Raw genomic sequence first — 26,227 nt, forward strand, 5'->3', positions numbered from 1 at the left:
AACATCCTAGGGTTTTAGTTAGAAAAGTTTAAAAAAAAAACTCAAGAAAAACTTTAAGTTTTCTACCTTTGTCGATTTATCGATACATGGCTCGATGAAATCAAGCCCTGTAATCGATGTCCTCGAAGCTCACTCGATATTATCCAAATAAGGACTTAAGATGTCCAGTAACCACAAAGATCTTTGGACTGAATTATCGATGCATCGATGGACCTCTTAATATCATCGAATTTTGAATCTTGAGTCCATCGAGTTGACTCGATAAAATCGACATCTGGTCTGTTGTGTCTAAAATGCTTCTAAGGAAAATCATGTGATTCTTGATATATCGAAGGGCTCCTCGATATCCTTGTAATTCAAATCTCGATGATATCGATAAGCCTTCGATGATATCAGATTAGGACACAATTCTATCCAGTAAGTTTTCAAGTTATTCTTCTTAGATTGAGGGTCACTCGATAAAATTGAAACTCAAATATCGATCATATCGAGGCAAGGTCGATGTCATCGAAAGTGGACATAAACTGTCTAGCAAGCTTATAGGAAAATTCCTTGGAATTATCGATGAATCGACAGTGGCATCGATATCATCGACATTCAAATTTTGATGATATCGAGTGATGCTCGATCATATCATATGCCTGATTGTTTCAAAGGCATATGACATTGAAAGTGCTCTCACATTTTTCAAATGTCGAGGAATCGAACCCAGCGTCGATGAAATCGGAGTTCAAAATTTGATGACATCGATGTGTGTTCGATCTCCTCGACCAGTTGGTAAAAAATTTCAAAAGCGTTTGACAATTTAGTTTGGGTCATCAAGCAACCAGTTGATTCTATTGAGAGTATATGCTCAATGATATTGACCTTACTCAATGATATCGAACTCTGTAAAAAATGTGACCATTTTATATCCATTGGAACCTTTTACCTATTTAATGAGAACTTGTCTTTGGTTGTTTGTAGAGAAAAAAAGAGAGTGCTTTTGAGTGTTTAACCCCATATCATATACCCTAAGCCTTTTCTCTCATGGGAGTTCATCCTCCAATCTACCCTCATCATTGATATTCAATAGAGTGGATTGGGGAATGAACTTCTGCATTCAAGGATCCTTCAACTACCATCTTAATGGCAAATCATTAAGCTGGGATGCCTTGAATGCATAGATGATTGGAATTGCTCTCTCTCCTTTATAGGAAAATACTTAATAGAGTAAGATTCCATCATAACCTTAACCTAACCCGTCGCCTTACATTGGTAAATCATCTGAGTTGTGGTTCAAGAGAGCTGAAGATTCTACGTCGTCAAAGGAGGAGATCTTTATCAACGTGCTGAATGGGGCTCATTTACTTATTTATAAGTCATTAGTCTAGAGGACCCTTGTGATCATTCGTTCTGTAGGATTGGGTCTAAGGATTGTGATCATTTATGCCCCACACAGGAGCAAGGGTCAACACACAACACCCTTTGTGTTGACCCTTGCTCTGCGGAGAGCATAATCTCTTAGGTCCTTGTGTAGGTCCTTGACCTTATGTTCTAAAAGTCGAGTGTTGTGTGTTGACCCTTACTCATGGGAGCATAAACTAGTGAGGTTCCTTGTGTGGATCTTTGGCTTGTATGGCCTAAAAATTGGGTGTTGTGTGTTGACCCTTGCTCTTGTGTGGGGCATAAACTTGTGTCCTGTAGACACGTTAGAGTCAGCCTAAAGTTGGTTGTATTGGTTTGAGGTGAACCTGATTTAAAACCTCCAGTTTGAGGTGAACCTGTTGTGAAACCTCCGTTAGTGAGATCCGGTACACTTAAGGGTTGAGTGCGTCCGTCGGAAGTGGAGTAGACAATTAGTCGAACCACTATAAAAATAATTATGTTTGAGATTGATATTCCCCTTTGATTTCTTATGTAATTTCCTTAAATGTTTTCGTATTTGATTATCTGAGATCACACCTCACACACAGTTACATCCATCATCTTTCAAATAGTTTTATCACTGGATCCTTTATTTGGCTTGAAAGCCATTAGAGTTACTTTAAAGAAATCCCGATACGTGCATATTTTCTTAGGATAAGATTTGTAGGATTTTAATTTATCATAAAATATTAAAAAGTCTTATTCACCCCTCTCTAGGACATATTAGCATATTCCCACTTCAACTAAATTGGTCATTACCGCAATTTCAATTGGTATCAAAGTGGGTCTCTCTTAAGGGCTTCATCACCTAGAGAGTGATCTTGACTGAAGTTGGTAATATGGCCAAAGGAGAGGGCTCATCAGTCACTAGACCTCCAGTATTTGATGGATCAAATTATGCATACTTGAAGGCTAGAATACACTACTTTCTGAGATCTTTGGATCATGATGTTTGGGATATAGTTGAAAGAGGATATGTGCCATCAACTGATCAAATAGTACTTAAAAATGGCACATCTATCACTAAGCCAATATTCAAAGATATGTGGACAGGATTCGATAAATAAAAACAAACCTCTGAAGCTAAAGCTATGAATGCTATCTACTGTGCTCTGTCCTAAGAAGTTTTCAATCAAATCGGTATGTATGGGATAGCCAAAGAAGCATGAGACTTGTTGGAAACAACCCATGAGGGAACAAGCACAGTAAAAAGGTCCAAATTACAGCTCCTAACATCACAATTTGAAAGTCTCAGAATGGAAGAGCATGAGACCTTCATGGAGTCTTTCACAAAATTAAACATCATTTGTAACTCCATGGGTGGATTAGATGAAAAAGTTCTGGTCCCAAAAATCTGTAGGAAAATTATAAGATCATTACCAGAATGGTTTAATCCCAAGGTAACAACCATTGAAGAATGTAGAAACATAGATGAAATGAAAGTAGAAGAACTAGTAGGTTCCCTACAAATATTTGAACTACACTTCAAACAAAGTCCTAAATCCAAAACTACTATCCTCAAAACTTTAAAGAATATAATAAATGAGGACATTGAAAGTGAAAGAGAGAATGAAGATGAGGAAGTGGCCTTATTGGCTCAACGGTTCAAAAAGTTCTTTCATAGAAATTGTGGCTGGCCATTTAAAGGAAGACAGTTAGACAATAAACATTCTACAGGTAAAAGTAGTAAAAAGACCAAGGAACTACAATGCTATACCTGTCGAAAGTTTGGACACTTGTCCACTGAATGCTCAAATAGGAAAACCAAAGGAAAGGCAATGGCTGCCACATGGGATGATACTGAAGTTTCAAATTCTGAATGTAGTGACTCAGAGAGCGATGATGACCGAAAATCTTTGAAAATTCTTATGGTCTCTACTGCCTCAAACATTCCCATCAAAACTGAGAACATTGAAGAAGCTCAGGCCACTAAATCATTTCCATCAGACAATGAGGAAACTGAGAAAGAAGAGGAAGAAAAGGATAAACTACAGGATGCCTATAATCAACTCTATATTCATAGCATCAATATCCTTAAAAGACTTGGAGTAACTGAAAATAAAAGTAAATTGCTACAAAAATATCTAGATAAAACATTGGAAATCAATACACACCTAATTAATGATCTACAACAATACCACTCAGATAATGATAGACTTGAAAGAATCAACACCGTTCTTAAATCTAAGTCTGAAATCTAAACAAACAAATTAAGCTATTAAAAGATAAAACATGCACCTTCAAAATAAAAATCACACACTCTTGTTTGATTTAGAAAAATCTAGAAAATCTGCTGAACTAAACTATAAATTTTCCCAAAGTGGTGAAAAATTAGAAAAACTCATAGGGATGAGAAGACCCAGAAAAGACAAGAGTGGCTTGGGATATGATAAGTTTAAAATAAAATCTGCAAATGTAGCATCAACAGCTGAAAAATCTGTTGCTTCAGGAAGCAAAATAGAAATTACTCCTGTTCATCATTTGTGTGGTGATTCTAGACATTATAAGTTTGAATGCATATTTCCCAGGAGTACACAACCCAACTCTGGTCAAAAGCATGGAGGTAAATTCAGACCAACTAGAAAGACAATACAAGAGGTCAGGTATCCACCTAGGAATATGAATAGAGGAAATACACATCCATCACCACCTAGAATGACTAACAGAATGAAAGTGTTATTGAACCAAGTGGTTGAATTAAACAAGAAAACTAATGAATTTGTGAGACAAGGAAATACGATTCAGTTACCAAAGTTGATTAAAGAAACAAAAACTACCGCAATAAGAAATCCTGTCACAAAATGGGTAGTGAAAGAAAAGAAAAATTACCTTGTTACTCACTCAAATCCTATAACAGGCAATGATGTTAAATGGTACCTGGATAGCGGATGCCCAAGACATGTCATGGGTGACAAATCCCTTCTCTCAAATTATTCTGATCTTAATGATGGGATAGTCACCTATGGAGATGGAAGTACTGCTAAGGTAATTGGACAGGGAATTATCAGAGGAATAAATATGCTCAAAAATGAGAATGCCTTTTGTATTAAAGGATTGACGCATAATCTTCTGAGCATTTCTCAAATATGTGACAATGAGCATGTGGTTACATTCAACAAGCAGGAATGCAAGATCTTAGACCTATTAGGTAAACCAATGATTAAGGGTTGTCGCACAAATAACCACTGCTATGTCATTAAAGGTAAAGGAAGGGCTGATCCATATGCCTAGAAATATTTGAGCATCGAAAAACATGTCGAGGTCAAGCATCTAGATATGGATAGTTGTTGAAAAGAAGCAATTTTGATGAATTTTTAATGATATATCTGAGGTTCCTCACCTCAAACTTTTTGTATATAAACATCCTGATGTTTATAATTTTGGATTATACAATGCTTGTACAAATTTTGATGTGTATACTATTCAATATGAAGATATATTATGTTATACAAACGTGAAAGATTGTCGAAATGCTGAAAAATATGAAAGATATACATCTTCGATATGTCTGTTGATGAACCGTGAGGATTCTCGATTAAATTGACTTTAATTGATATCATTGATGCCCCTTTGGAATCAGAAGAGTCATATACTCGAGAATGTTATCGAGGACTTCTTCGATAACATCGAATGGGGTCTATCGATATTATCGAAACCATGTTTGATGATATCGAAGTTTTTCACCCGATAAAAGGCGGACGAGCGGGAAAATTTTCATTTCACCTCTTAAAGGCCATTTTTCTCTCCTTTGCTCGTTTCTCTCAGCCGTTCTACACAAAACTTCATCTGAGAGTCCGATAAAGTCATCTAAATTTGATAATACCCCCTCTATTTCCTCCTTTCCTCAAGATTACATCTTGTGCTTTTTGGGTATTTCTAGATTTTCGAGAGAAGTTTTGTCTATAAAACCCTAAATCTCTCTGTGAGTATCGGTAAATGGGAAAGGACAAGGGTAAAATGTCTGGTCCTGGAGAATCTTCGAGATCCTCCAGGCAAAAGGTCCTTGCTCCGAAGGAAAGGGCGAGGGCACCTGAACATGGGACTCTTACTCGCCAACGAACAAGATAGACATCGCGTGGCGGGTCCCAACCTGAAGCACCGACCCCTCCTCCTGCTAGGGTGAATCCGGCTCTGGCCAAATACACTGGAAGAAAGCTAGTCCATGAAAGGAAGATAGACAAGGAGTGTCTAAAATCATACAATCCGGAACCCCTTTTAGCTACAATTGACTAGTTGCCTCTCCTCGACTATGGCGGGCCATGTCACTATGAACGAACCTACAAATCCTTTGCTTCTATTCACTCTCCAGTGGTTGAACCTCCTTCTATCACTGTTTATGTTGGGGGTGACGATGTAAAGATTACCCCTGAATCTATTGCACAAATCTTTGGCCTTACTCTGTCACCCATCGGTCTCTCGGACATGGATCTTAAGAATGTTAAAATTCGATCCATGGTTAAGAAATTTTTTTCCATGGTCATGATATTCCCTGGCACTAAGGCAATGAGTTAAAATCAAAATTCATGGAACCGAGGTATCATATTCTACATGGTATCTTCACCTCCAACTTATATCCTCGAAGTACCAATCGCTCGGACCTTACAGGATTCATGGCCATGGTAGTATATTCTGTAGCAACTGGGATCAAAATCTGTCTTCCTACTCTAATTGTTCACCAGTTAGTGTATGCAATTCATACTTCTCAAGATGTCCATTTAACCTATCCTTGGATTATTCACATTGTGTGCAATGCAATCGGTCTTCTGACAACAAACGATCTGAAACTTCCTCTTCAACACTTCAATAAGAACAACATTAGAAAGATGGATTTAAAGTTCCACCGATTCCCTGAAGACCAACTCGAGGAAGGGATTCATGAAGAAGGTGAACGTGGTGAAGGGACTGCACAAGCTGAAGGCGCCGAATGGTCGAAGGTGACCCTCTCGCATCACAACAAGCTCCATCTCCATCTGACCCCGGGCATGCAAAAAGGTTCAAGCTACATCAGGATCAGATTAGAACTACACTGCGAGAAGTCACTCAGCTGAAGGAGTCAATGAATGCCAGGTTCACTGTCCTGGAACGCTTGGTGTACGGGGTGCAGCAGTCGGTGTAATAATTACTGGATTTGATCACCTACCGATGTGACGATACATCACTGTCTTCCTCCACCCCTCCACCATAGTTTAAACAATCTGGGTGTTGTCACATACACCCTATTCTCATCTCAGTGCATGGGCATGGGTATCTTTTTGAATGCCCTACGATCATATGAGTGTATGTGATAGATTACTAACTTGCAAAGACTGACAAGTTTTTTTTTATTATTTTGGTTGGGATATCCTCTGAGTGAGGAACATACTTTCTTTTATAGCCATGGATGGGCTAGATACTTTTGTTGTGATTATGGGATGGGTGTTACAAAATTGCCAACCTTGGGCACTAAATTTGCAAACTTAGAGGAGAGGTCAGTACAAGTTAATCCGTAAATAATATTATCTACATATATTTATACAATCAACATATCTTCATTACATTTTTTAATAAATAAGGTTTTATTAACACTCCTCATATTAAAATTTTGACTCAGTAGAAATTTAGTCAGTTTTTTATACCATGCTCTTGGGGCTTGTTTTAAACCATACAAAGCATTTTTAAGACAATATACTTTATTAGGAAGTTCGAGATCTTCAAAGCCCTTAGGTTGTTTAGCATACACTTCCTCATTTAAGTCACCATTAAAGAAGGCACTTTTAACATCCATTTGGTATATTTTGAAATTTTTATAGCATGCAATGAAAATAAATAATCTGATAGATTCAAGACGAGTAACTAGTGCAAAGGTCTCATCGTAGTTAATCTCTTTAATTTGAGTGTAACCTTGCACAGCCAATCGTGCCTTATTTCTTACAATATTACCTAATTCATCAAATTTATTTTTAAAAATCCATTTTGTTCTAATCACATGTTTGTCAGAAGGTCTGGGAACCAAATACCAAACATAATTTCTAACAAACTGATTTAATTTATCTTACATAGCTAAAATCTAACTTTCGTCAACTGGGCCTTCATTTACATTAGTCGGTTCTATCTAGGAAGTGAAGCAGACATGTTGAGGCATAAAAAAATGAAGAATTATAAAGGAGGATAAAAGAATTCGAGGAAGAAGAATGAAGAGAAAAAGATGAAGAAATACAAGTTTTATAGCATTTACACGAACCCGCACAAACCCTATTAGTTGCACAGGACCGCACAAACCCTTGAGCTAGTTGCGTGAACCAGCGTAACAGTTGATTCAAAATATTTGAGATGGATGGTTGGATTTGATGGAAGGTGGGCCCCATGGCACAGAGATCGAGGGTTCACATGTGTGGAGGCCTATAAATAGCCCTCTCCCCCTCTCATTTGCATAATCAAGAATCCCAAGGAAGATTAAAGCTCCGAAGAAGAAGAGATTTTGAAGGTATTCAAGGGAAGATAGAAGGGAAATCAGTTGCGCTAGTCCGCGCAAACCATATCGGTTGCGCGGTCCCACACAAACCATATTGGTTGCGAGGGTATCATCAAAGAACCTAAATGTTGTCGAAAGTATTATCTTTCCTTAATTCCAAGATTTTCTCTGGAAGAAAGACATGAGACCATTATGTTCCTCTTAATGAGATGCCTCTTGATGAGATGATCGAATCGTAAGCCAAAATGCTGCCAGATTTGATATTCAGATCCAGATTCAATCCTCAAACTCTTGTAACTTTTACATTCTAAGTATTCTAGCTTAGAATCAAGGGATCAGAGGATGTAAACGAACTTAATATATATAAATAAAATGATGATTGTTTCTTCATACTCTCTTATTGTTATGATTAAATAAGATAAATATCCCAAATCAAAAGCATTTATTTCTTGTCGTAACAAAATGACAACTCCACTGGGGAAGTTTATCGTATTGAAGATTAACATCGAGAAAGTAACAGGAACTTTCGTTATAGTTTGGCATCTTTTCGACGCCAAAATGGCGACTCTCAACGGGAACATCCTCCCCTTCATCTCTATGATAGAATATTTTATTATCTGGATACTAATTGTAATTTTACATTTTGTTTGAAGGTAAGAAGATATCATTACAAGTTATAATCAATGGAAAACTCAACAAGGAAAGTTAATTTCCATTTTACCGTGACTAGATTCGTAGTGGAATACGCTACAAACCAACTTTCAGACAAAAAGGTCCAATCTCTTGCAGACAAGACTGACAAATCCCAAGCGATGGCCAGAGTTATATCTACTTCGCCTTCAGCACAAGAGAATAACAAAGACTAGGTTGTTGTGACATCCCAAAGAACCAGGGCTCGAAATGCAGTAGTAGCCAGAGTGAATTCACTTGCACAAAGAATCAGGGGGCCTATGATGCAAAATGTTTCTAGAAAGAACCCTAAACTTGCTCCTCCTGCGATATATCTAGGAAAACTGTTCCTCCATTGACATCACATGATTTTTTGGCCTTGCCTGCTATAAAAGCTCAGTGGACGAAGGAATAGAAGGGTAAGGCTTCAATCCACTAGCAGTTGTGGAAGTACAGAAAAGACCAATGACACTCCCCTTTTTGTAAGTCCCATCGCATTGATATATTTCCATTTTATCTCGGCTACAGCTTCATCGGGAAATGGAGAAGTCATTGTATGCATGGCTGAAACAAGTCAAGGAGCACCGACAACAATAGAGGACCGTATAACTAAAATGGCACAAGCACAAACAATGTTAATGGAAGAATGCAGGAACTTGCAGGAAGCTTTAGCAACTCTCGCACATAATGTGGCACAAATGATAGCTCCTCCAATTATGGGTAATAAGAATAGACAAGAACAACAACCCAAAGGTTCTCAGCCATCGAGAACAGGATCGCTCAGATCCGCTCCCACAGTAAGAGCAATAACTCAAGAGGAAGTGCAATAAATTGTCGAAGAAGCTGTCAGAACAGAAAGAGAACGCGAGAACGTTGGCCGATTCAAATACCAAATGCCGTATCCGAGAGAGGTAGAAGATCTCCCTTTTCTATCTAACTTCAAGCAGCCGGATTTTCAGAAATTTAACGGGGACAAATCGCAAGAAGAACACCTGATGCATTTCATCACTAGTATGGGAAACTTCTCCACAGTACCACAATACTTTCTTAGGTTATTTAGCTCTTCCTTATGAGTAAGGCATTTCGATGGTATTCTAGTTTGACACCGGGATCGATGCGGACTTAGGAACAAATGTGAAATGCTTTTATGTTAAATTTCTTCTCATCGGAACGTGACGTCAGTATCACAAAGTTAGCATCAGTGCGGCAGAGAGAAGGGGAACCCGTAGAGAAGTTCATAATTAGATAGAAGACATTACGAGCTTTTTGCAGATAGTTACTAGAAGAGAAAGAGTAGGTAAAGATGTGCTTGAATTCTATGGAGATAGGAATCGCGTTTGGCCTCACTAACGCTAATATTAAGACCCTCCGCGATTTAGCGACAAAAGCTCGCGCCCTGGAATTGATGACCCAGAAAATACTAGTGTTTCACTATGAAACAGCTAGAAGAGGGTCCAACAGGCTGGCTGCAAATGCTGTCAATCATGAAAAGAGAGGTCAAGATATGAGAGAAATGAGGGGAAAGAAAATTGAGCAAAGAGAAGGGTCAAACCGTCCCGGAGGTGAATTTAATGATAAGAGGCCCAGGTCACTTAATTCTCATCAAGGGTTCGCATTTAAAAAGGAAGATGTGGTCCCTATGATAAACCAATTGTTAAAAGATGGTACGATAGAGTTGCCTCCATCTAAGCACCCCGAAGATGTAGCAAGAACAAGAGATAGAGATTTCTGTCATTATCATCATTTGATAGGGCACTCGATAGAAAATTGTTTCACAATAAAATGCATAATACAAAGAATGATAAAAGGAGGCGAGATAATAGTTGGGAAAGAAAAAGATAGAGATGCCAAGACAACAGTGAACGTGCTAACTATCCAAGAAGCTACTCATGAAAGAGTAAAGAAAGAACACCATAAGAATACAGGCAAAGCCACAGTGATCACCCTCCAGTCAGGAAAGTAGGTGACAAGTCCCTCCAAGAAAAAAGTCAAAATAGAAAAGGCAAAAGTTGTCCAGAATTATCTTCGCAGCAATGAAAAGGAAGAGAAGAATGAAGTAGAGAAAGAAACATATGATGTTGTGAGTCATCTGAAGGGCATACCAGCTCGTTTAAGTGTCTACAATGCATTAAGATTGTCAAAGGACTCTAGGCAAAGGCTGATCCAAGCTCGGTCCAACAGTAGTGTTATGGAAGTCATAGAGATGGTAAAAAAGGAGCTCGAAGAGCGAAAAGATTGCATGCCAGTAATCTCCTTCTCTGATGATGATTTGATCTGTGATAAAGGACACAACAAGCGACTAATGATTGTGGACCATATTTGTGGTAAACAAGTCAAGCGAATAATGTTAGATAATGGATCTGTAGTAAACCTATTGCCATTAATAATGTTGAATAAGTTGAGATGCCATCACTCTAACCCACGCCCTAGTGGAATGATGATACAGGGCTTTAATCAAGATAGGTAGCACGCACTCGGTAAAATTACAGTGACATTGTAAATAGGAGAGTTAACTACAAATGTTATCTACCATGTCATTAACACAGTAACGACGTATAACCTCCTTTTGGGAAGACCATGGATGCATCAATACGGAATTATTCCTTCCACCCAACATCAGTGTTTTAAATATTGTAAAGATGGGATATAGTACAAGGTAATGGTCGATGAAAGGCTATATACAGAAGTCGAAGCCTTCTTTGTCGATGCTAGCTACTATAATGAATTCGCCTGTAAAGAAGAAAGAGAAAACGATGAAAACAGGGCCCTAGATAATTATCATATGCAGGTGGTAAGAAAAGAAACTACAGCAACAGAATCGCCTAAGATGGTGAGTACGAGGAAGAAATTTTACTTTGTACCCAAGCATCTGAGATAGTCGGGGCAGCCGCCTTTAACACTGTTATCACCTGAACAATTAGAGCTCTTACAGTCAAACTACACGGTGTCAGTGCCACATGCCGAAAGGAGTAAACCATTCTCAGACATTCCGAAAAGATTTTAGGTTAAATTTAGTGAGAAATACCTAGAAGCGATCGAATATTATGCCCCTTCGAAAATGATGGTGGAAGAAAGAGCCAATGATGATGTATGTTATGGCAAGTTGACATCCAGAGATCTAGAAAGGTACAACCCAGCAAGCAAGAAAATCATGAAAATATGGGGTTCGATTATGATGAACCAACTGGCTTAAATTATGGGAAAGGAATTCAAATTCCGGTCGAGGTTAATCAGAAAAGACAAGAAAAGTTTCAAGGACTAGGGGCAAAGTCTTCAGTAAACATGGTTACAGTCGATCAGGTAAAAGAAGCAGAGTCTGAATTGATCAAGCATCCCGAGACAGCTCCGAAGCATATGGAAGACGGGGGGCAGCTAAAATTGATAGTTTGCGAGAAATAAATTTGGGCATGGAAGAAGCGCCATAGAACATGTTTATAAGCGCCAGTCTCCTCAAGCAAGAAGCCAACAAATACATCCAACTCTTGAAAGAGAACAAGAATGTCTTTGCATGGACATATATATGTAGAAATGTCATGCCTAGAACCATTGGTAGCAATGCACCGGCTGAACATTTCCAAAGCCAAGAAGCCAATTAAGCAAGCGCAGAGGTGATTTCATCCGGACTTGGTCCCCTTGATAGAAGAAGAGGTAATTAAATTGATAAAGGTCGGGTTCTCAGAGAAATTAAATATCCTAAATGGATATTGAATATTGTCTTAATGAAAAAGAAAAACGGGCAGATCAGAGTATGCGTTGATTTCAGAGATTTAAACGAAGCTTGCCTAAAAGATGATTTTCCATTACCAATAATCGAGTTGTTAATTGACGTTATGATGAAATATGTCATCATGTCCTTCATGGATGGCTATGCCGGTTATAACCAAATAAGAATGGCTCCTGAAGACGAAGAAAAAATGACATTCAGAACTTCGTTCAGAATCTATTGTTATAAAGTTATGCCATTAGACCTCAAGAATGCCGAAGCAACGTATCGGAGGGCGATGCAGAATATTTTTCAAGATATGATGCATAAACATGTCGAATGCTATGTCGACGATTTGGTAGTTAGAACAAGCGACCATAAAGAACACCGTAAGCATCTAGCCTCAGTCTTCTGTCGACTCCGAAAGAAATAGCTGAAGATGAACTCAGCTAAATGTGCCTTCGGGGTATCATCAGGAAAATTTCTCCACTTCGTCATTGGCATAGAGGGATTGAAATCAATCCAGGAAAAGTTAAGACCACTCATGATATGCTGCCTCCTAAAACGTTGAAAGAATTAAAAAGTTTGCAAGGTAAATTGGCGTACATTCACCATTTTATTTCAATTTTAATAGGAAGATGTCAGCCATTTTCTCATTTGATGAAGAAGGGAGCAGAGTTTGTATGGGACAGGTCCTACTAGAATGCATTCGATTCGATTAAGGAATTATTGAAACTGTCTCCAATGTTAGGAGCTCCTGAGAACGGAAAGTTGCTTATTTTATACATATCTGTAGTTGAAAATTCATTGGGTGCCTTATTAGCACAGGTGAATGAACAAAGAGAAAGAAATAACGCTTTATTATCTGAGTCGAACTCTGATAGGTGCAGAATGCAATTATTCTCTGATTGAGAAAGTATGCTTGGCGCTAATATTTGCAATATAGAAACTAAGACATTACTGCCTTTCCCATGATATAATCTTAATTTCCCAGGCGGATCCTATAAAATGTTGATGACAAGACCGATCTTATCAGGAAGATTGGCTAAATGGATGTTGTTGCTATCAGAGTATACGATTACGTATGAGCCGATGAAAGCAGTTAAGGGGCAGGCAGTTGTAGATTTCTTGGCAGATCATCTCGTGGTAGACAGTGAGGTTGTTAATGATAAGTTTCCTGATGAACAAGTAATGATGGCTGAATTGTTAAACCCAAGTTTTGAAAAGGCCGAGCTATATGTCCTAGAGGGGGGGGGGGGGTGAATAGGACTATGCCAAATTAAAATAATAATAGCGAAATAAAAACAAATCAAGGTACAAATCAAGGTAAGATAGCACTATAAACAATCCACAATACTGAAATGTAAAGCAACCTCAAAATTCTAGTGTTGAGAGATTGATACAAATGTTATTCTAAGGACAACCTTACACCATAAAAACCAAGGGTTTATGGCAGGACAACCTTACTAGAACAATTTGTGTATTAAAAACTCAAACTGAAGAGGAATAAAAAGGAAACAGCTATAAAGGAAATCTAAGTTATTACAACATTCCCCACAATGCTTGAAATGTAAAAGATTACAACATTCACATTCAGAAATACATCTCACAATCTTAAATGATAAAAGATATAGAAAATAAACCACACATCCATAAAACACAAAGAATTATAGTGGTTCACCTGTGTGTACACCAATTGTTAACCAATAGCCACACAGCTACTCCACTCTTACTATCCTCACACGGTGGATATTAGCGTTCACTATGAAAACAGGCGTTTCCAGGTTCACCTAAAACCTTCACAATTGTGTCTTTCAAGTGGGCTTACACAATTCAAAAACCCCACACTCTGAGTTTTCTGGATCACTTCAGATAACCAAAAGAATGAGATTTTTCTGGCTCAATCTTAAAAGAAACCAAAACAACGGAAATTACAATAATGTAAAATACCTAGATATTCTCCTTTTGTTGCAGCTGGAAGAACCAAATCAGAGTAAAGGTTTGAATATAGAAATTCAATGTCCACACTCACTTATGAAAGGGTTCTAGGTTCTAAATTGATTTTAAATTAAATCAAGTTGGACTAGCTCTATTTGATTTTGATTCTAAGAAGTGGGAATACTTCAACCCCTATTTCAAATCAGGTTGGAATGTAGAATACAAAATCAAATATAAAAGGCTAATAAAAGAGAATATTAAATATGCACAATATAGTTTAAGAAGTTTACAAACTTATCTCTCAGTGTGATGTCTTAATTATACTTCAATTAAATGAAATACTCTGAAAATCATCGTCTATTTATAGTTGTAGAAGTCATGTTCACGACTAGTCCTGTGGACACCACGACTGGTCGTAGGACCAACGAATTTTTGAAATTTTGAGCACGATAAGATAAAGTCGTTCCACGACTGGTCGTAGGCCATACCCGACCAGTCGAGGGACCTCCACAACTGGTCGTGACCTGTCCACGACTGGTCATGTGGAGCATGGAATAGTTGCTGGACTTTGAGTTGTAGCTGCAGGACTGGTCATGAATGAGTCGTGCACTGTTCACAAGACCGGTTGAGTAGTCTCCAGGACTGGTCATGGCTTAACAAAAAATTCTGAAAATTTTAAACAAACTTAAGACTGGTCATGAAATTTCTTGGACTAGTCGAGCCAGTGCTAGGACTAGTCGAACAGAGTCCATGACTAGTCGAAGAATAGTCAAAACACTTATAAAATGATTCAATTTGAATTATATATTCAAAATGACTTACCCTAAGGTCAATCTAAGGTCTTTCATACCTTAGACATGATGTATGAACATTGAACCTTCTTTTCCTTAGATGATAGACAATCTTTGAAGTTCATGAAGCTTGAGATCTCGACACATAATGAAGCTTGAACTTGAGATATTTTGACGCTTGAATTTGTAGTACTTGAGTTGTACTTCCCCTTGAGTCTTGAGTATGAATTGTTGACTTGTCTTTCGATGTCGCTTTAAAACATTGAACTTTGAAGCTTAAAGGAGTGAACAATGTACTTTATCTTGCATTTCTTGAAGTAGATCATTGTTCTTGTCTTGAAGCATTGTCCTTGTACATGTGATGCATTACCTTGAACAAATTTATCAATGTGCTACACAAGACATAGATTGTGGTTTTAGCACTACAAAATTTGACAATCAAAGGAGCAAGAAACCATAGCACTTACAATCTCCCCCTTTGTCAAATTTGTGACAAAACACACTCCATTAAAAATAAGAGAAACATTACATGCTCAGCAAAGAATCATGCACCATATATACACAAGTACAATGCACCAGTTACAATAACTAGAACACACTTACTCCCCTTGAGTAGCACACATCAAAAATAAATGCTACTACCCACAATCCATATACATATCCATATCCATAAGAAAGCATAACAAAATATTCTCCTCCTTTTTGTCATAATATGACAAAGGAAGCAACTAAGATCTGGAAGTGAAAAATAAAAGAGGGTTAAAGGAGCAAACTAGGCGAGATATAAGCAAATAAAGTTCACATAGAAATAACCAACATGAACCAAGTTCATCCAAAGTCAGTCTCACAAACTGAAAGAAAGCAAAGTATCATAAGAGTTATTACAAGCCATATGAGAAAACACTTAATCATATCTAGAAGAGGGAGTAGGAATAGAAGGATCAAGTTGGTGTAAACTCTTGTTAAGGCACCTCATATATTTGCACATATAAGTAAATTGAGAATCCTAGGTCACACGTATCTGAGCCACCTGTTTCTCAAGAAAATGCAACCTCTCAGCAAAATCAGAAGGCTGATAATCAGGGTCAGCCTCAGAATCCAATTCAATCTCATTAAATATATCATCCATGTTTATATCATCTGGAGGTAAATCTCCTTCTTCTTCATTCATAGCTTCAGCTCCACTACCACCCACATCCACTTGGCCATCAGCCAACCTCAAATTCATCTTGTTAATATTGGAGTTGTTGAAAATAAGGTGATAAATAAGAGTCTCTCCAATAGGTATAACTACTAACATATGAGTGGCTAACATAGTCATAAGAAATGCAAATGGGATATCACAGTGTCCAGGATGGATACGAAATTGTATGATGGATGATAGATTAAAGAAGGAAGATGGACATTTATACCAGAGATGATTGAATGTAAAATTTGAATCGTAAAAGAGGTAAGTTCGGTTTTGTTCCCAAAACGAGGATATAGATTTGAAATAAATATCCTGTGAAGAACCCTATATCTGGGTAACAAGTACTTTGAAGCGAGTGCATTCCCATTTTGACTCCATTGCATTTCTATGTTGCATAATGCTTGAGTAAGCATGCATTTTTCTGATTCAAAAGGTTTTTCAACTAGAGAGCTAATAGGAATACCTTCATCATTGACAGGTATGTCCATTAAGCCAGAAATCAAATGTCGGTCCACTTCAAATGGGCCTTCTCTAGTTGTTATTATAAACATTAAATTTTCAGATGAAAAATCAGAAATGCATGCAAACATAGCCTGTGCAATAGACCGATATGCCGGCCCACCCCAATGTAGAATGTTAGCCCATCCTGCAATTGGAGAAGAGGGAGGAGATCAAAAGGAGCAATACGTTCAACATGCACGGGTCGCTCAACTATTATATTACGCAACCTCAAGTCCCGCACATAGGGAGGATCATCTTTAGGTGACCGAAGGTGGCGCCTTGTAATAGGTGATGATCTGAATGTTGAAGGACCACGAGTATTTTTCTTTCTACCTCTAGCATCCATTTGCAACTAGGAATACAGTAAATAAAGAAGTTGTAAAAGAAATATAGTGGGGTTTCTCTAGAAAAGATTTTAGAATAGAAGACCCTAAAAATTTCAAGGAAACAAGAAATAAACCACTCCAAGTAAGAAAATGGAGTAATATGCACTTGAATCTACAAGAGAAATAAAAATCATAAACTAACCTTAAAGAATCAAGAAGTTGGTTACAACCGGTTGAGCTTAGACTCGTTAGAGAGAAAGAGCAAATGAGGAAGAAAAGGGTTTTTTTCTAAATTAAAAATCACCAGTGCACTACATGACTAGTCGTGGGATGTCCTCAACCGTTCGTGCCACGACTGGTCGTGCACAGCCAAAACATGCATTTTTTCACATAATTTCAAATTTTAAAATTATAATTTAACAAATATATATACTATAATACAGAAATACATGAATAATCAATTTAAATTACACATACCAAGATCAAATTTCAATTTATTAAACCTGCTTTTGTCGAACGATTTAGTGAAAATGTCAGCAAGTTGAGTCTCGGTTGGAATGTATTCCTATGAAATTGTCTTTTCTTCCACTAATTCACGAATGTATTGATATGTAATGTCAATGTGCTTGGTTCATGAATGCTAGATTGGATTTTTAGATATATTTATTGCACTGGAATTATCATAATAAAAAACCATTGAGTCTTGTGCAATTCCACAATCACTTAGCATTCGTTTCATCCATACAAGCTAGGTACATGCATTACCCGCTACAATGTATTCAGCCTAAGCAGTGGAGAGCGATACAGAACTTTGTTTCTTACTTTGCCAAGAAACTAAAAAGTTCCTAACATAGAAACAACCACCACTGGTTGATTTCCTATCATCAACGTTACTAACCCAATCAACATCTGTGTAACCAGCTAACTGAACACTAGTATCATGTGGATACCAAAGACCCAGATTAATTGAACTTGCGACATATCGCATAATCCGCTTAACAGCAGTTAAATGAGATTCTTTAGGGCCAGATTGAAACCTAGCGCAAATTCCAATGCTAAAAGCAATATCAGGTCTACTTGTAGTTAAATAAAGTAAACTGTCAATCATACTATGATATAATTTAGGATTCACACTTTTACCTGTAGAGTCCTTTGAGAGTCTTAATGTGCTCATAGGAGTATCAAAATTTTTCCCATTCTCAAACCTGAACTTTTTAATTAAGTTCAGAGCATATTTGGTTTGAGAAATAAAGATACCATCAGGTTGTTATTTCACTTGTAACCCTAGGAAATAGTTTAATTCCCTAACCATGCTCATTTCAAATTTAGATTTCATAAGATATGCAAACTCAACAGTCATGTTAGTATAGGTAGATCCATATATAATATCATCAACATAGATCTGCACTAATAAGATATGATCATTATGTTTCTTAACAAAAAGAGTCTTATCAACACTTCCCATTAGAAATTATGACTTAGTAGAAACTTAGTCAATTTTTTGTACCATGCTCTGGGAGATTGTTTTAACCTGTAGAGTGCCTTTTTTAGGTGACAGACATGATCAACATTTTTAGGGTCTTCAAAACCTGTTGGTTGTTCAACATACACTTCTTCATACAGATCGCCATTTAAGAAAGCACTCTTTACATCCATTTGATAAATTTTGAATTTTCTAAAGCACGCAATGGATATAAATAGTCTGATTGATTCAAGACGAGCTACTGGGGTAAAGGTTTCATCATAATTGATTCCTTCAATTTGAGTGTACCCTTGTGCAACCAGCCTAACCTTGCTTCTAATTATATTACCAAGTTCATCAAACTTAATTTTGAAAATCCACTAAGTCCCGATAATATTTTTATCTTTAGGTCTAGGAACAAGATACCAAACATCATTTCTAATAAATTGATTACATTCTTCTTGCATTGCTACTATCCAGTTTTCATCAGTAAGAGCTTCTTGTTCGTTAGCCAATTCGATCTGAGATGTAAAGCACATGTAATTACATATATCTTCTAGTTGTCTACAAGTGCGCACACCAGTAAGAGGGTTTCCAAGAATCTGAGTGGTTAGATGATCTTTAACAGTCCTTAGTTCAAAGTTATTTTGACTTGAAGAATTATCTAGTTTGTCAATTAGAAGAACTTTATCATTATCGAAACTTGAGGCAGGTGTATTCAAGTGATCGTCAATGACTACATTAATGGACTCTTAAATTACATCGGTTATTCAGTACTTGATATGCTCGACTGTTCAAAGCATATCCTAAAAAGATCCCTTCATCACTTTTGGTGTCAAACTTACCTATATTTTCATGGTCACATAAAATATAGCACTTGCTGCCAACAACTCGAAAGTATTTGACAGTAGACTTCTTATCAAACCACATTTCATTAGCAGTTTTATTGTTTAACTTACTTATATAAACCAAATTGATTATATAATTGGCAGTATTTACGGCTTCAGCCCAAAGATTTTTAAGGAGCTTCATACTATTCAACATTACATTCACCATTTCTTGAAGCACTCTATCTTTTCCTTCAACAATTCCATTTTGTTGTGGTGTTTTGGGCGCAGAGAATTCATATGATATTCCCTGATCGCAACATAATTTCTCAAAACTGCTATTCTCAAATTCTGATCCATGATCACTACGGATCTTACTGACTTGAGAACCTTTTTCCATTTAGATCTGTTTGAGAATCCTTTTTACTTCATCAAGGATTTCTGATTTATCCCTTAAGAAGGCTACCCAAGTGAATTTGGTAAAATCATCCACAATTACTAGTATATATTTTTTGCCACCTCAACTCTTTGTCCTGGTTGGTCCTATAAGATCCATGTGGAGAAGTTCGAGCAGTTTAGATGTGACATTGGAGTCCATCTTCTTGTGAGCACTCCTAGTTTGCTTGCCAATCTAGCATTTGCCACATATTTTGTCTACTTTCTGTAATTTAAGTGGACCTCTTATCAGTTCTCTTTTGCTCAATCTACATAAATTATGGTAGTCTACATGTCCAATGCATTTATGCCATAATTCGGTCTCATTGGTATGGACCATGTAACACGATTGATTAGATAAGCTAGAGTCACTTACAATATAGCAGTTTTCAGAAGTTCTGCGACCAGTTAATATTACAGAACCATTTTTATTTAAAATTTCACACCCTAGGTTAGAAAATTTTACGTTATGATTTTTTATCTCATATTTGAGAAATGCTTAATAAGTTATGTTTTAAACCTTCTACATATAAGACATTCTCAAATAAAGAGAGGTTAGAAAGTTGAACCGTACATTGGCCAATAATCCTGCATTGCTACCATCATCAATGTGACTGAACCATCAGTCATGTCTTTAAGAGTGGTGAACAGACCTTTGTCACCAGTCATGTGCCTAGAGCATCCACTGTCTAGGTACCACTTTGAATGGCTTAATGCTTTGAAAGCCATATGGGCAACTAAGCAAGTAACCTTAGAAACCCATTTCATAACTGTTTTGGGTTTAGGAGTATAGTTGGTCTTCTTATGATTGTAGTTGTTATAAGACCAACCTATTGAGTTAAATTTTAAGAGCTCCTTAAGTAAATTAACAATTTTCTCAGCTAAAGGATTGCGATTCTGATTTTTGTAGTTGATATGGTTACTTCTAGGTTTTAAAGTTTGAAAAGACTTAGCATTTTAAAAATGATTTTGATTCAGGCTTTTCCCTTTTGAGTATAAATTTGGGTGGAGTATTCTTATGTTTGGGAGGAATATTTTTATCATAACCCAAACCAGATCGGTCACCACATTTTCTTAATCCAGAAAAAAGTTTTTCTAACTTTGGATCACCTTGGGCATACCTCCATGTATCCTTTAAACTTAAGAGTGAAGAGACTTAAAGTTTTAGTTTTTCATTTTTAGATTTTAGATTTTCAATCAAGGAGGTTTTGAAATCTAAATCACATTTAGTTTTATCAAAATAATCTGAAATGATGGATTTTTTTAAAACAAGAGAATCAAAATTTTCTTTAGGTGTTGAAAACTTTTCCTTTTGAAGTTTTAGTTTTATAGCAATTTTACAACTTTCCTTATAAAAGGCATTATAAGCATCTTGAAGATCTTCTTCATTTTCATGATCCCTATTCAGATTTTCTTCACTAGTTGAATCATCATGATCTGAAAAAGTGAACTCGGCTAGAGTCATAAGGGCTTTGACTTCATTACTCAACTCGATTCAGAAGAAGCTTCAGAGCCAGAAGATTCATCCCAAGTAGCCAACATTCCTTTCTTTTTAGGTTTGTCCTTTTTAGGACACTTGTTTACTAAATGCCCATATTCATGGCAGTTGTAACACTGATGGTCTTTTAAAGATTTTTGAGTTTTAGATTTTGATCTATTCTTATCATTTGATTTTTGAAAATCAACCCTCTTTTTACTTTTGAAAATTTTGTAAAATGTTTTAGCTAAAAGGGCCATATCATCTTCGAATTTTCTAAATCAGAACTACTACAATTTTCTTGAGAAAACATTTAGAAGATTTAAGGGCAATTGATTTTCCTTTAGGAGCTTTAAAAGTTAACTCATAAGTCTGTAAAGACAACTAGTTCTTCTACCCTCATATTGTCCGTATCACGAAGTTCCTGGATCGCAATCACCTTTGAGTTGAACCATTCAGGTAGTGAGCGTAGTATCTTTGCACACACTTTACTTTCTGGGATTTTATCACCAAGACCCCACATAGAGTTCACAATGTCATTTAATCTAGTATAGAAGTCTATGAACATTTCAATTTCTTACATATGTATTTCCTCAAATTTGGTTGTGAGGATTTGGACTTTAGATTTCTTGACAATTGATTTCCATTGTGTGTCATTTCTAAAATATCCTCGTCTTGCTTTGCAGAATCACGGGATATAATTCTTTTGAATTCATCTGGTGATAGTGCGCAAGTGATTGCATTTAGTGCTTTTACATTGGCACTACTCTCACTTTTTTGAAGAGTGGTCTAAAAAAAATAAGTGTTACTCTCATAGATTTGGATCCATCGATACAAGTTACTTCAGTGGTAGGAGGGGTCTATTCAGTCATTGTGGCTTGTCACACGGTCTCATCCATGGATTTTAGGAAAATCCTCATTCTGGATTTCCAATAGGCATAATTGGAGTCATCAAATGGTGGAGGCCTAGTGATTGATAGACTATCAAAATTTGACATCTTATAAATAGTTCAGATCGATTAGCTAAGGAAATTAATCTAAAAGAAATAACAATTAAAACGAGCTATTAGGTTCTGATACCACTTGAAAAGGCTGAGCTATATGTCCTAGAAGGGGGGGGGGGGGGGGTGAATAGGACTATGCCAAATTAAAATAATAACAGCGGAATAAAAATAGTTAAAGGTAAGATAGCACTATAAATAATCCACAATACTGAAATGTAGATCAACCTCAAAATTTTAGTGTTGAGAGGTTGATACAAATGTTATTCTAAGGACAACCTTACACCATAAAAACCAAGGGTTTATGGCAGGACAACCTTACTAGAACAATTTGTGTATTAAAAACTCAAACTGAAGAGGAATAAAAAGGAAACAGCTAGAAAGGAAATCTAAGTTATTACAACATTCCCCACAATGCTTGAAATGTAAAAGATTACAACATTCACATTCAGAAATACATCCCACAATCTTAAATGATAAAAGATATAGAAAATAAACCACACATCCATAAAACACAAAGAATTATAGTGGTTCACATGTGTGTACACCAACTGTTAACCAACAACCATACTACTACTCCACTCCTAATATCCTCACACAGTGGATATTAGCGTTCACTATGAAAACAGGTTTTTCCAGGTTCACATAAAACCTTCACAATTATGTCTTTCAAGTGGGCTTATACAATTCAAAAACTCCACACTTTGAGTTTTCTAGATCACCTCAAATAACCAAAAGAATGAGATTTTTCTAGCTCAATCTCAAAAGAAACCAAAACAGAGGAAATTACAATAATGTAAAATACCTGGATATTCTCCTTTTGTTGTAGCTTGGAAGAACCAAATCGGAGTAGAAGTTCGAATATAGAAGTTCAATGTCCACACTCACTTATAAAATGGTTCTAGGTTTTAAATTGATTTTTAAATCAAGTTGGGCTAGCTTTATTTAATTTTGATTCCAAAAAGTGGGAATACTTCAATCCCTCTTTCAAATCTGATTGGAATGCAGAATACAAAATCAAATATAAAAGGCTAATAAAAGAGAATATTAAATATGCACAATATAACTTGAGAAGTTTACAAACTTATCTATCAGAGTGATGTCTTAATTATACTTGAATTGAATGAAACACTCTGAAAATCATCATCTATTTATAGTTGCAGAAGTCATGTTCACGACTGGTCTTGTGGACACCATGACTGGTCGTAGGACCAACAAATTTTTGAAATTTTGAGCGCGATAAGATAAAGCCTTTCCACGACTGGTCGTAGGCCATACACGACTGGTCGAGGGACCTCCACGACTGGTTGTGTGGAGCCTAGAATAGTTGCTGGGCTTTGAGTCGTAGCTGCAGGACTGGTCGTGAACGAGTCATGCACTGTTCACACGACCAGTCGAACAGTCTCCAGGACTGGTCGTGGCTTAACAAAAAATTTTAAAAATTTTAAACAAACTTAGGACTGGTCGAAGAATTTCTTGGATTGGTCGAGCCAGTGCTAGGACTAGTCGAACAGAGTCCAGGACTAGTCGAAGAACAGACCAAACACTTATAAAATGATTCAATTTGAATTATGTATTCAAAATGACCTACCCTAAGGTCAATCTAAGGTCTTTCATACCTTGGACATGATGTATGAACATTAAACCTTCTTTTCTTCAGATGATAGATGATCTTTGAAGTTCATGAAGCTTATGATCTCGACACATAATGAAGCTTGAACTTGAGATCTTTTGACGCTTGACTTTGTAGTACTTGAGTTGTACTTCACCTTGAGTTTTGAGTATGAACTGTTGACTTGTCTTTCGATGTCACTTTAAAACATTAAACTTTAAAGCTTAAAGGAGTGAACAATGTACTTGATCTTGCATTTCTTTAAGTATATCATTGTTCTTGTCTTGAAGCATTGTCCTTGTACATGTGATGCATTGCCTTGAACAAATTTATCAATGTGCTACACAAGACACAGATTGTGGTTTTGGCACTACAAAATTTGACAATTAAAGGAGCAAGAAACCATATCACTTATAAGATGTACTTTGATGGTGCTTCTCGAACGTCGAGAGCAGGTGCTGGAGTGATATTCATTACTCCTCAGGGTGACTTGTTACCCTGTGCTTTCACATTGGGAGAAACATGCATTAATAATGAAACTGAATACAAATATCTTATTATCGGAATGGAGATAGCAAAAGAGATGAAAATAAAGACGCTGTAGATCTTTGAGGATTACTGTAAGGCCCGTATCCTAGTCCGTACCATTCCATTGGCTTTGGCGGTCCTTCCAGTCGAATTTCGACAATCCTCGACCCATATCTGATGATTGCCCGCGATCCTAAGCTGGGTCCCACATACCAACATCTGCTCGATTCGAAACTTGTACCTTAGCGACTACGCCATCATCGCGATTCTAACGCTGCGACTTGCGCACCGAACTGATACCCAAGTTAGAAGATATGGGCCTGTGTTCAATTCGAAGAAAACGCCGCGCGTTGTGAATTTCGAGGGAATCTCTACAACATGTCCCATTAATCAATCAATCACTCATGTCAAGTACAAGTCAAGTAAAAGCCATACCCAAGTACAAGTAACCCATCTCTCCTATTCCCAAAGTCAACTCTCTCTCTCTCTCTCTCCACCCATCCCTTTCTTACAACACATCACTCCACCCATCCCTTTCTTACAACCCATCACTCAACCTATCACCCATCCTTATCACCCCATCACTTCTCTCTCTCCCTCATTTCTCAAAAAATCTCCCAAGCAACATCCCACGTCCAAGCTCCCTCCCTCCCAAACAACAAGTGTGGCCCACTTTCCCTACTTTCTCTTCTCACATCTCAACCGTTCATTCATCATCTACCACCATCAAACTTGAAGGCAAGGAGCTAAGGAAGCTAGGGGAGCAAGAAACAGGAAGATAGGTGGGTGATCCACCGTTAAATTTCTTTTTGGGACCACATGTGGTGGGACCCGTTCGAAGCATTCAATGTAAAAAAAATGGAGGGCCCATAGTGGCGGGGTCCCTCCTCTTTATCACGGTCTCTCTCTCTTTCTCTCTGTCTATCTGTTTTGCTGAAGTGGGCCCCACTAATTATGTTCTATCTGCACTGTCCATCGTGGACGGTGGGACTCCACCGAGTAATACACACCTAGATTCATAGCTTAACTGGCAGACTGAATGGAGATACCTCATTTCAGCACTTGAGGTCTTAGTGTCGATCCCTAGCAAGGGTGGCTAGCATGGCGTGTGTGTACTGACGTCACTAAGTTGGTGAATGTGGACCCCACCGCATGATGCATGTGCTGCATCAAAATCATCCATACATGTGAGGCCCACCGTCATCCGTCCATCCAGTGTCTCTGGACGCTGGGCGTTGACAACGGTAATACCCCCCTCACTCTCTCTCACACACATATATTATATATAATATTATATCATTAATACGTGTTAAGGAAGGCTGCTCCTGCAGGCCCCACCTTGATGTATGTATATAATCAACACCGACTATCCCGTTTCCCAGATCATTTTAGGCGTTGAGTCGAAAAATGAAGTTAATCCGAGTATCTGGTGGACCGTATCTTAGAAAATAGTGGTATTTACCATTAAAAATCCACCTGATGATCCTATGCACCAAAATACCTCGGATATTAGACTCGTTTGGCTTGTCTTGAGCAGTAGGAACGAGTGGACGGAGGGGATTTTGTTGATGTGGGCCCCACCTAGGAAAAACCTCAAATCATGGTTTTTTTTAAAAATAAATAAATAATGGCAGCAGCAACTGCTGTTGCTACTTACCGTCAGAGGACGCCAGCGGCGTCCTGCTGTGTAAGTGAGACGGCCAGGGACGTGGGTCCCATACATGGGCCCCACCGTGATGTGTTTCGAAAATCCATGCCATGCATATGTTGGGTCCCCTTTAGGACAATGAGTTCCCCAAAAATTAGCCATATGCAGAAGTCAGGTGGCCCACACAACAGGAAATAGTGTGAATGAACGTTTGCCATTGAAACCCTTTTCTAGGTCACAGAAGTTTTAGAACATTATGGAA

The sequence above is a fragment of the Magnolia sinica genome, chromosome 1, assembly GCF_029962835.1.
Source record: "Magnolia sinica isolate HGM2019 chromosome 1, MsV1, whole genome shotgun sequence".
NCBI lineage: Eukaryota > Viridiplantae > Streptophyta > Magnoliopsida > Magnoliales > Magnoliaceae > Magnolia > Magnolia sinica.